The sequence below is a fragment of the Phascolarctos cinereus genome, unplaced genomic scaffold (assembly GCF_003287225.1).
Source record: "Phascolarctos cinereus isolate Bilbo 61053 unplaced genomic scaffold, phaCin_HiC Scaffold_726;HRSCAF=1367, whole genome shotgun sequence".
In the NCBI taxonomy this organism is placed as follows: domain Eukaryota; kingdom Metazoa; phylum Chordata; class Mammalia; order Diprotodontia; family Phascolarctidae; genus Phascolarctos; species Phascolarctos cinereus.
This window is the reverse complement of record NW_027556098.1, coordinates 171,501,655-171,514,793: the sequence shown is the minus strand read 5'-3', so window position 1 is coordinate 171,514,793 and position 13,139 is coordinate 171,501,655. Positions and strand designations below refer to the sequence as shown.

At 37.4% G+C, this 13,139-nt stretch overlaps 1 protein-coding gene and 1 pseudogene across 2 annotated transcripts in view; one reads left to right on the top strand and one right to left on the bottom strand.

Annotated features, from left to right (window-relative positions):
• The window catches only part of MBD5 (methyl-CpG binding domain protein 5), a 442,356-nt gene that overhangs the window by 69,060 nt on the left and 360,157 nt on the right, over positions 1-13,139 (bottom strand). The window lies entirely within an intron of this gene.
• Positions 6,298-7,124, top strand: LOC110207096 (small ribosomal subunit protein uS5 pseudogene; annotated as a pseudogene).

Genomic DNA, 13,139 nt, shown 5'->3' with positions numbered 1-13,139 from the left:
GGGCCTTCTCACAACACTGAAATTCCAGGCAGGGACTTATCAAGGTGGTCTTAGGGTGGAGTCTTCCCTGAGCTAATGTAGTAGGGTATAGTGGAAAGTTAGAAAGATGTAAGGTGTGGCAGAATTGGAAAGGAAGCAAGGCAACTGGTGCGGAGAAGCACTGTGTTCAGAGGGCCTGAGAAACAGCTCATTCAGGCAAGGACCCTCTCATGCGAGCACGTTGTTGTAGCAGTGTACTGGGAGGACAGAGGAAATTACTGATCCAAGCAAGGACCCCGCTCTTGGTACAAGAGTGGTGTAAAATTTTGAAAGACTTAAGACTATGATTAATGCAATGATCAACCATGACTCCTGAGTTGTGATGATGAAGAATTCTTGTCAGAGAAATATTTGACTAAGTAGGTAGAATGAGAAATGTTTGGATATGGCCAATATGAGAATTTGTTTTGCTGGATTCTAAGTATTTGTTACAAAGGGTGTTTTCTCCTTCTTATCTTTTTCCCAAAGTGGGAATAGGGGTGGGCTGGGGAAGGTGGTAGAGGAAGAAAAAATATAACAAGGAGAAGATTGTGATCTACAGTGCCAAAGGCCACAGACAGGCTAGGAAGAATAAGGATTAAGAAAAGGCCATGAGATAAGTCAAGAGCATTGGTAACTGTAGGGAGAGTAATTTCGCTTGAATGAAGTCAGAAAGCAGACTGTGAAAATTAAGAAGTAAATTAAAAATAAAAAGAAAAAAAATATAAGGAAAGTAGGTAATTTGGGAAAAACCTTTGCATCAAGTTTCTCTGATAAAGGTCTCAATTTCAAGACATTAAAGAAGTGGTCCAATTCATAGGAACAAGAGATGCTCTCCAATAGATAAATGGTTAAGCATATAGATCGTCAAAGGATGAGGACTTGCATGTACAAAATATTTATAGCAGTTCTTTTTGTTGTGGCTAAGAGTTGGAAACTGATGGGATAACTATCAATTGGGGAGTGGCTGAACAGGGTATGGTATATGGATGTGTTGTAAGAAATGATGAAGGGGATGGTTTCAGAAAACCTGGGAAGGCTTATATGAACTGATGCAAAGTAAAGTGAGCAGAACCAGGAGAACACAATAACAGCAATACTGTAAAGATAATAAACTGTGAAAGATTTGTAACTCTGATCAACACACTGATCCACCAAAACTTCAAAGTACTCACATGACATAAAATGCTATCCACCTCTAGAAAGAGTAATGATGATCTCAAAGCGCAGGTTGAAGCATATTATTACTTCCTTTATTTTCCTTGCCTTTTTTTGGGGGGGGTAGGAGACATGGCTAATGTGGAAATGTTTTGCATGACTTCCTATGTAAAATGAGAATCATATTTCTTGCTTTCTCAATGGCTGGGAGGAAAGTGTGGAAGGAAGGAGAGAATTTGGAACTGAAAATAAGAATAAAATAAATTTATGGATCTAAGCAATTTTCAAAGGAAAAATTGATTAACATCCATATGAAAAAATGACCTCACAAATAATTAGAAAAACATAAATTAATGCAAATCTAAGCACCTATAGGCTTGGCAAAGATGACAAAAAAGGGAAATGAAAATTTCTGGAAGGGAAAAAAAACACTAATGAGCTGCTGGAAGAGTTATAAATTAATTTTGCCATTCTGGAAAACAATTGGAAATATGCCACAAAAGTCAGTAAACTATGAATACCCTTTGACTTAGTGATACTAGTACTAACCCTATATCCCAAAAGATGAAAGGAAAAGGACCCTTTTGTACAAAAATATTTATAGTAGTTCTTCTTATAGAGGAAAAAAACTAGAAACTCTGAAGTGTGGTGCCCATCCACTGAAGAATGGCTGAACAAATTATGATATGTGAATGTGAATATTAGCAATGAAATTATACCCTAAAAATGATGAAATGGAAGGTTTCAGAGTAATCTGGAAGAAATGTACAAATTGATGAAGTGTTAAATGAGTAAAATGAAAAGAACAATTTATACAGTAACAATATAATAAAGAAAAACAACTGATCAAAGAACACTGATCAATGCAATGACAAACTACATTTCCAGAGAAATGAATAAGAACCCTACTCTCTATTTCCTGCCAGAGAGGGGATGGACTCAAGATGAAGAATGGGACATATATTTTTGGACACATAGCCAATACGGTAATTTGCTTTGCTTAATTATGCATTTTTTTTGGAGAGGAGGATTTCGTTTCTTGTGAGGGAAGTTGGAAGGAGAGATAATAAAAATGTTTTGAATCAAAAAATTTAAAACTACTATGAAAGAAAATGACAATTCATTATAGAATAAACAGTTTTCTGAGAACAACATCAAAAGAAATGCATTTGAGATGAAGCTTTGCTAGCAATTCAAGTGCCACCATGAAATACTGTAGAAAATGATTATGGCTCTGATCCAATCTCGCCATTCTCTCTCTCTCTCTCTCTCTCTCTCTCTCTCTCTCTCTGTCTTTCTCTTTCTCTCTCTCTCTCTCTTTCTCTTAGAGGCAATTGGGGTTAAGGGACTTGCAACACAGCTACTTAAGTGTCTGAGGCTGCATTTGAACTCAGGTCCTCCTGACTCCGGGGCCAGTTGCTTTATACACTGCGCCACCTAGCTGTCCCATAATTATACCACTTTCTAGAGTTTCATTCACCTCTCAACTATTTTGTCATTTGTTAAATGAACAATAGACAACAACCTTTCGGTTTGTATTTAATCCAATTTTCATTTTTGCTGCATTGTACCTCTTCTGACTACATCGATGAGTTAGAAATTATCCATATCCTTCCTCTTCTCCTTTGTTTTTTTTTTCCAGAGGATAATTTTTTTATTTGATGTTGAATGTCCCCCACCCCCTGCCCATTAGGGCTATTTTGCCTCCTTGCATCACTTTAAACTTTGGTTTTACAGATGCTCTGAGAAACTAAAGTATCTCAAAGTTCAGTTGTAATTTTGTTTCAGATTCCATTCTATAGTTCTTTTTTGATCCTTTTAATTGACTAAAAATGGAGTTTATACTTTCTATTCAGTGAGCAACTCAGATACAATGCAATCTTGTAGTGCTTTACTCTAGATCTTCAAAGATTCTTTTACTTTACTGCTACTTTGGCAGCACGGGTAACATAGTGGCCTGGTGACAAAGATGCTTTGTCCTTAGAAAAAGTATTTCTTGATGGGGGAAGGGAGTAAGTATTTATATAGTGTCTACTATGTGCCAGACACTGTGCTAATCACTTTTTACAAATATTACCTCATTTGATCCTCCATATGTGATAGCTCCACATTCCCTCTTACGGCAAAAACTACTGCATATATTTTTGTGTGCAGGTCCCAAAATGTTTTCAGATCTATTTGATAAATATGTTGGGAAGAATTAATTTGTTCACAATGAGTAAAATACATGTCAGCTTTCTAGAACTATTTTGTTCAGGTATAGTTGCTCTGCAAGTTGGGTTCTTGCTATCAAACTATAAACAGCTTTCTGAAATTCTAGTCTAAGTGCACCCATCTATTTTTCAAAGTTGTTTGAGAAATTAATATAATTTTTGTCATCTGGTTCAGTACTAAGTAGAATTTCTGAAGTTTGAATTAAGTAAAGATTTTCAACAACCTCATACTTTTCAATTTTTCTTTCTTCTTATTTGACAGGATACCCTAGAGCTCTTCAACTTTAGTTTTAGTGTATACTGCTTCCTTGTGGTACCACAGTGTAAAAGAATGCCATTACTTCCATGATGACATCCAGATGATTATTACAACAGTTTTGAGGAAGGACAGTCTAAAATTTGACGGCACCTTATCTGTTCCTTTGACTCTTAGGAACAGCTGCACCACACTAACTTGGGTGTTAGCTTAATGAGTGGTATGTCCAGGGTCTAATTTTCCATTATTTCACAATTCCTGTTAGTCCTTCACAGTTACCATAACAGTCCAAGGCCATACCAAGTCCCCAGTATATATCACTCTTGCTAGTATTCCTCACGCCTGCTCCCTATGAGTTCCATGGAGGGGAGGGAGGTTATGGATTATGAAACAATTACTAAATTTGCAGATGACAAAAACTAGGTTGGTTAGATAATACATTAGATGACAGAATGAGGATCAAAAAAGGTATTTTACATAGAATATTAGGTTGAATTGAATGAGATGAAATTTATTGAGGAGAAATTTAAAGTTATCACATAACTGTCTTCACAAAGTACAAGATAGGGAAGGCATGGTTAGATAGCATGACATCTGAAAAAGATATAGGGATTGACTTCTTTGGAGGTGGAATCAACATGGCAGAAGATTAGTAAGAAGTACAGCTGAGCTCCCCCACTAAAATTCTGCCACAAAGATATAGAAAATGCACCAAAATGAATTTTGATAAGGAAATGCAAGAACAAGTCATTTTCTGGCCCAGAGTGGCTTATGGAGATACAGGTCTCCATATACTACAGGTGGGATCTGGTCAGGAATCCCCTATGTGCTAAGCATTCTAGGGCTCAGGGACTGAAAGAGAACAAAGAATGGGCACCAGAGAAGGAAGCACTGAGGCAGAGCGAGATTCTAGGGGATCTCTGAACTTGAGTAGGAAGCAGGAGTGGGTACTATCTGGCTGTTCTTGTTGCCCGCTACTCGATTCCAGGTCACAGATGCAAAGTGGACTGAGAATGGAACTTATATCTAGAGATGCTGGAGGGGAGGGTCATCATCTTGGGTCCTAGGTACATAGCTATCTAAAACCAAGAACAAGCATTATCTGCAATATAAAAACAACATTAATAATTTAATAGTGTAATAATTATCTGCAATGTGGATAATCTAGAGGCCTTTCTAACAAGATCAGGGGCAAAGCAAGAATGTTCACTAACACTGTTATTTTTCAATATAATGTTAGAACGGCTAGCTATTTCAATAACCTAAGAAAAAGAAATGGAAGGAATAAGTACAGGCAATAAGGAAACAATTATCACTTTTTGCAGATGATATGATGGTTACTTAGAGAACCCTAAAGAATCGATCAAAAAACCTATTCAAATAATTAACAACTTCAGTAAAGCTGTAGGATACAAAATAAATACATACAAATTATCAGTATTTCTGTTTGCTACCAACAAAATCCAGCAGGAAGAGATGGAGAAAATCTACTTAAAATAACAACAGACAGCACAAAAAATACTTGAGAATCTAACTGCCAAGACAAATTCAGGAATTATATGAATACAAACAAAAATAAATCTAAATAAATGGAGAAATAGTAACTGCTCATGAGGAGGAAATAATGTAATAAGAATGATACTACCTAAATTAATTTACTTATTTAGTGTTATATCAAACTACCAAAGAATCACTTTAGAGAAATAGAAAAAATACTAACATAATTCATTTAGAATAAAAAAAGGTCAAGAACATCAAGAGAATTAATGGGAAAAAAAAAAGGGAATGAGGGCCTAACAGTAACAAATCATATACTATACTAGAAAGGCCATAATCATCAAAACAGTTTGGTACTGGGTAAGAAATAGAGGTTGGTCAGGTTAACAGATTAGATACACAATTTACAGAAGCAAAAGATCCCCACAAACTAATACTTGATAAACTCAAAGCTATTGAGGTAAGAATTCACTATCCTACAAAAATTCTACAATCTCCTACAGAAACTAAGGAAAGGTCAACATCTTACCCCTTATACCACAGACAAGCTCCAAGTGGACACATGAATTGGACATGAAGGGTAATATCATAAACAAATTAGAGGAGTAGGGAAGAAAGCATCTGTTAGATCTATGGATAAGGGAAGAATTCATAAGCAAAAATGAGATGGAAAAGTTCCCAGAAGGCGAAGTAGACAATTTTGATTACATAAAATTAAAAAGTTTTTACATAAACAAAACCAATGTAGGTTAAATTAAAGCAAAGCAGGAAATTGGAAAAAAAATTCTTGTAGCAAGTTTCTTTGATAAAGGTCTCATTTCTAAGATGTAAAGAATAAGTCATTCAAAGGATAAGCAGTTTGCAGGAGGAAATTTAAGCTATCAATAGCCATATGAAAAATGCTCTAAATCACTATTAATCAGAGAAATAAACACTAAAACAATACTACTCATTACTTCTAATGAACTCTAAATGGTGTAGGGCTGTAGGAGGAGCAGGGGGTCTTTTGGGGCCCTGGAGTAGGAGGCTGAGGTGGCTTCCATGATGGCTTTGGTAGTGAGGGCTGAGGTCAATCTCAGGGCTGTTGTATCAGGCCGTGGGGCCTGAGGAGGAAAGGCTGAAGACAAGGAGTGGGTTCCTGTCATTAAGCTGGGCTGGCTAGTCAAAGACATGAAGATGAAGTGTTTTCAAGAGATCTATCTTTTCTCCCTTCCTATCAAGGAAGATCATAGATTTCTTCCTGAGATCTTCACTGAAAGATGAGGTGCTGAAGATCATGCCTGTTCAGAAACAAACTAGAGCTGGACAATGTATCAGGTTCATGGCTCTTGTGGCCATCAGTGGCTACAATGGCCATGTTGGTGGGGGTGTCAAGTATTCCAAGGAAGTGGCTACAGTTATTTGTGGTGCTGTCATTCTGGCCAAGCTGTCCATCATTCCTGTGAGATGTGGCTGCTGGGGGAACAAGACTGGCAAGCCTGCTGGGCAATGTGGATTGGTTATTTTGGCGAGGCAATGGGGTTCAGTGACTTGCCCACGGACACACAGCTAATACGTGTTATGTGTCTGAGGCTGGATTTGAACTCAGGTCCTCCTGAGTCCAGGCCTGGTGCTCTATCCACTGTGCCACTCAGCTGTCCCACAGATTGGTTCTATTGCGCCTGATCTCCACTCCTAGAAATACTGGTATTGTCTCAGCTCCTGTGCCTAAGAAGCTCCTGAGGATGGCTGGAATTGATGACTGCCACACATCTGCAAGGGGCTGTACGGCTACGCTGGGTAACTTTGCTAAAGCTACCTTTGATGCCATCTCCAAAACATACAGCTGTCTAACCCCAGCCCTGTGGAAGGAGACTGTGTTCACCAAGTCTCCCTATCAGGAATTCACCAACCATCTCGTGAAGACTCACACTCGCATGTCTGTCCAGAGGACCCAGGCAGCTGCTATGGCAACCACACAGATGTTTTTAAAAAATAAATAAATTGAATTATGCCTGCTTAAATTTTTTTTTTGGTGAGGCAATTAGGTTCAAGTGACTTGCCCAGAGTCACACAGCTAGTGAGTGTTATGTGTCTGAGCCGGATATGAACTCAGGTCCTCCTGACTCCAGGGCCAGTGTGCCACCTAACTGCCCCCCCCCAAAACCAATTCTGAGGCATGACTTCACACCCATCAAAAGGAAATTGACAAATACTGGAGAGGATATGGGAAAATGGGTATATTAATGTACTATTAGTACAAATATAAACTGGTCCAGCCATTCTGGAAACTATGCTCCAAAAGGTATAAACTATGCATACCCTTTGACCTAGTGATACTATTGCTAGGTCTACACCCCAAAGAGATGATTTCCCACCTGGATGCTCTTCTCAACTTTATCACTATCTCCAGAAATTCATTTTCCTGCAACATCTCATCAACTCTAATTCCTTCTCAGCAACCCCTGCCCCTGGGGCCTCTCCCTTCCTCTGACTGCAGAGGGTAGTAGGTGGATATCAGAGCAAAGCTCCTCCCAGATCTTCCATTTAAGGGAAGGTAGCCACGTCATCAAGATCATATCAATTCTAAAACTCATACTTCCTCAGTACTCAAGCCTGTGGATTCCCTTTTCCATAGGAGATCTCTTTCCAGATCCTCCACTTAAGGAGGGAGGCATCTCATAATTTCTGACCTAGCTACAAGACTTCATCATGCCCCCTTGAGGATAGGGACTATCTATATATCACCAGTGCTTGGCAGAGTGCCTGGCACACAGTAGGCACTTAACAAATATTCAATAAATAGCTGAAAAGGATCCAAATAGTGGTGCAGTGGATAGAATGTTAAGCTTGGAGTCAGGAAGACCTGAGTTCAAATATAGCCTCAGATCCTTATTAGCTAAGTGACCTTAGGCACTTAATTTGGGCTTAGCTTATTTGCTTCACGTTCTTCAACTGGGAAATGGGGATAAGAGTGCCCACCTCATAGGCTGTTGTTAGGATAAAATTAGATATTTGTTAACAGGTACTGAGCATAGTGCCTTGCACATAGTAGGCACTATATAATGTTTATTCCCTTCCTCTTCCTCACCCATGTGTACAAAAATATTTATGGTAGTTTCTTTTCATGGTGGCAAAGAAATGGTATCTGAGGGGATGCCTCTCAACTGGGGAATGGCTGAACAAGGTATGGTATATGAATGTGATGGAATACTATTGTGCTGCAAGAAATGAAAGGTATGGTTTTGGAAAAATTTAGAAAGACTAGACTGAACTTATCCTAAGTGAAGTAAATAGAACCAGGAGAACAATTTATACAATAACAACAATATCATAACAAACAATTTTGAAAGATTTAGGAACTCTGAACAACACAATGATCAACCACTACTTCAGAGGGCTCAAGGATGCAAGAAATATGCTATCTCTAGACAGAACATATATAATGTGTGCGTACATTATGTATATGTTTGTATGTACTATGTGTATATATCTACATACATACAGTATATATTATGGATATGATGGCTAATGTGGGAATTTGTTTTGCTTGACTACATATATTTGTAATAGGTTTTGTTTTTCTTGCTTTCTCAATGGGTGGGAGTAAGTGGGAAGGCGCGAATTCAGAACTGAGAATAAAATAAAATTAAATGTAAAAAAAGAGATTAGAGTGGACTGAAAATCTGATATGAGTCAAAAGTGCTAATGAAATCTTGGGCTGAGATACAGCTTTTAGGAGTAATGAGGCAATTACCCTGTTTTACTCTGCTTTGTTATACCTCATCTGTAGTCTTCTGTACTACAGAGTACTGCTCTGGACACTGTAGTTAAGGAAAGACATTGATAAGCTGAAAAGCATCCAGGGGAGGGCAACTAGGATATGGAAATCAAATGAAGAAATGGTGATGTTTAGCCTGAAGGAGATAAGACTAATGGGGGACCTGATAGTTGCTTAATAACCACCTTCAAGTATATGAGGGCTATCAATGGGAAGAGGAATTCGATTTACTCTGTTTTGTCCCACAGGTTATGAAAAGGAGCAATGTATGCTTTGCAGAAAGGTAAATTTAAGTTTTATGTCAGAAAAAAATCCCCAATATAGTTTAACTGAAAGTGAAATAGGCAGCATTGGTAGGTAATGAGTTTATCTTTAAGAGAGGTTTTCAAGAAAAGATGAGCTATATAACCTGCTGGATGGGATATTCTATAGAGGAGATTCTTTTCAGGTATTCACATTTCAGAATGAATGACTACTGAGTTCCCTTACAACTTTGAAATTCTGTGATTTCACAATCTTGATATAATTATATTAGAACTATTTGTATTACACACAGCATAGATTTTAGAAAATTCAGGTCATCTACTCTATAAATATTCCATTAATAAAGGATTAATAAGGAGAATGATCTATCTCTTAATAAAATGTCCAAAGAACATTTTTCCTGGTAAGGCAGAAAATGTTCACTCCAACTAGCAATATCCTTTAGGTCTGAGGTCACATTTTGTAAGACCTTTTACATTTGAGATATATATATATAAGAGATACAATATTAATTATTCGTTTCTCCAGGCAGAGATACAATGCCTATCTAAAGTCCGAAATAGAAAACGATGATCCTGCAACTAGACAAGCAAATGTTCTCTACAAGAATTATATTAAAGAACAATGACATATTGATCAGAGATTACATTTGTATGCAAGTTAATGGATAGCAGGAGCAAAAGAAATAAAATATAAGTTATAGATTCTGATTGTATAAGGACATATACAAGTAGGGTGATTTTGACTATCAAAAATTAGTATCACCAAAAGTCTCTTCTTCTTGAGAAGAAATTGTTTAAATGTTTATATTTCTTCACATACCCCTTATAGTATCCTGTACATAGCAGATAATAATAAATATCTGTTGTATCAATTAAGTATTCACTGAATTCTTGTTATGAGCTCAGCACTTACAAAGTGTAGAAAAAGTGTAAGGCATGGCTTTTGCCTTCTAAGAGAACATAATACAGTTATTAAGAAAGACTAGAGCACAGGCTCACGTGAATCTTAGGTGTCATTCTCAACTCCTTACTCTCTCTAATCCTCATATCCAAGTTGCAAAGTCCTCTCATTTCCACCTGCATAACATCTCTTTTATACGCTCCCTTCTCTCTTCTGACACTGCCACCCCTCTGGTACAGGTCCTCATTACTTCATCCCTATTCTACTTCATATGATAGCTTTCTGGTTGGTCTCCTTGCCTCAAGTATCATCCCATTCCAACCATTCTCCACTCACCTGTCAAAATTAATTTTCCTAAAGCAGAGACCTGATCATGTCATACTCTTTTTAGTAATAAACTTGAGTGACTCCCTATTGCCTGCAGAATAAAATATAAAATCTTCTCTTCGGCTTTTATAGTCTTTCAGAAACTGGACCCTACTCCCTTTCCAGTCATTTTATATTTTATTCCTCTCCATGTACTCTGTGATCTAGCAATGATGACCTCCTTGACCTTCTTCCCAAAAAGCACTCCATCTCCCAACTCTGGGACATATTTTAAAACAGAACAAAATCAGACAAGAATGGAAGGATACACCATTAGATTTGGCAATTAGGAGATCACTGATGAATCTGAAGAAAGCAATTTCAGTAGAATGATGAGGTCCAAATCTGGAATGCAGAGGGTTTTGAAGGGGGTGAGATGAGAAGTAGAGGAAATGCATATAGATGGATTTCTCAAGGCATTTAGTGGAGAAGGTAAAGAGAGATGTAGAATGATTCCTAACATGGATGGTAGGATCAAGTGAGGGTTCTTTGAAGATGGTGGGGAGACACTGGTATGTTTGTTTGTAGAAAGCACTGAAGAAACCAGTAGATAGGTAGAAATTGACGACTGAACAAGGAATGTAATGACGGGGACAATCTGCTGGAAACGGGGGGGGGAGACTGAATCAAAGGTACATATAATAGGTGAGCCTTGGCAATACATGTACAAAGGGGTTTGTCAAGCAGCAACCCAGGCCTTTGAGCATATGGAATATCCTTTGCTGTCAATCTGGTGGTGAGCCTATCTCCAGGAATATATAATGGTGGGTCTTCCTCTCTATTTCAGAGTAAGAAAAGCCTTTTAATTGGCTCCTAAGCCAGGGCTACATGTGTGGACAAAAGCCTCTAACAATTTTTTTTCCCCTCTCTTGTGGTTTTTGACTGAGGGCAAAAAAACGCTCTAAGTCTCTAGGCAGTGCAGCTCCTCCTCTATCTTGTCACTATGGGGCTTCTAACACATGGTGCTATGGTTTTTCTGTCTCTGTTATAGTCTTTCCTGACTTTAGATGAAGGAGTATTAAAGAAAGAACAATTACATGAGTTTGAAAAGATGGACGAACCCCTTGAGATGAGCAACCTAAGGGACAGCCCAGAAGGGAATCAACTCAGCTGCTGAGACCATGTCCTGTGAGCAAAAGATTCATTCAGCCAATGGCCATGCCTCATTCAGAATTTAACTTCATGGAAACAATGCTTATAACAGCCATTTTATAAACTCACTTTGACCAAGAGCTGAGTTCACTTGCCCCTCAGGAGCCAGAAGAGTATATTCGGTATTTGAAGGATGTCTTTGGACTTCTGTTCTTGCTATATCTTTTCAGTAAACATCCCTTTGTAAAGATAATAGGTATTGATTGTTTACTGATAAAAATGAAGAGATGTCAACAGGTTAAATGATACTGGGGAAATAATAAGTTGGATTGCTGATTGAAATCAAGACATGGCACATTGCAATGGGGGCTCAGAATAACAGCATTAAAAGGACTCCATGGGCACTCAAGGATACTCCTAGAACGTGAAGGGAAAAAGGGCAGTAGCTTTGCTCTTGGAGATCCAGTCTGCCATTTTGAGTGTGGATTCTCCCAACTCCAGAGTCTATGCAACTCTCATATAATTATTTTCTTCCCCAAAGAGAATGTAAATTCCTTGAACTGTTCCTTTTATTCTTGTGTCTCCTCTATCTATCTCAGTTCCTAGCACATAATAGGTGCTTAATAAATGTTTACTGACTACTATAACAATTAGCTGATAATGATGTTATTTGAACTGTACGCAAAGTATGAAGAGAGACAATATAGTCATAGGGGAAAAAGTACTGGACTTGGGATATAAAGATCTGGTTTAGATGACCTGGGTTCAGGTTCTGCCTTTTACACATACTGGCTGTGTGATTGAGTAAGTCACTAATATCTTAGTGTCCAAGGTAACACTTTAAGATTACAAATTGTGGCGCGTTTGCCAAATTGCATTGGCAGAGGGAGTCTCCTCACAATGATTTCCTTATCTCAGTAAAATAAAAGGTCTACACCAAAATAAATACCCAAGTAAAGAAATAAATCTTTGAACCTGTTTGCAGGGATGGTTCATATGTAAATTTTAAGTCATTACCTTAAGAGACATTTCTGCAATGGTTCCCTCCATTGGGATCTTGCAGCATACATATGATTTAACCATATTATGTAAGTAACAAAGATAAAAATTTAAGACAACCAGAATAATCCTACACAATTACACATTTCAAGGTATCTTAATGGAACCCATAGGAAAAACTGGTTAATTCACAGTTTATAACTGTACAAACCAAATATTATCATAAATTCTGGTAGTGATATTCTATTTCTTAGGAAGTATTTAATATCAGAGAGCCATTGGGAAGTTTCATATTAATATTTGTGCTTTAATCTTACAAAACATACAATGAGGTATTATAATAAAAATTTGAATGAAATTATATTTAGCAAAAAGACACTATGAGATAGCATTTTTGGTGTTAATATGCTTATTTTCTTTAACAGAAATTCATAAAAAACCCCAGCATTTGCAACTGTAATATCTATCTCAATAATGAGCTTCTATTGTACTTACACGTTTTCTCTGAAATTTAAAATTGTACTTCACTATTAAAGCAAAACTGGCCTTGTCTTTAAAAAAGTGAAAATAAAAATTTATCTCACCTCACTTAAATGACAGAGGTAATTTAAAG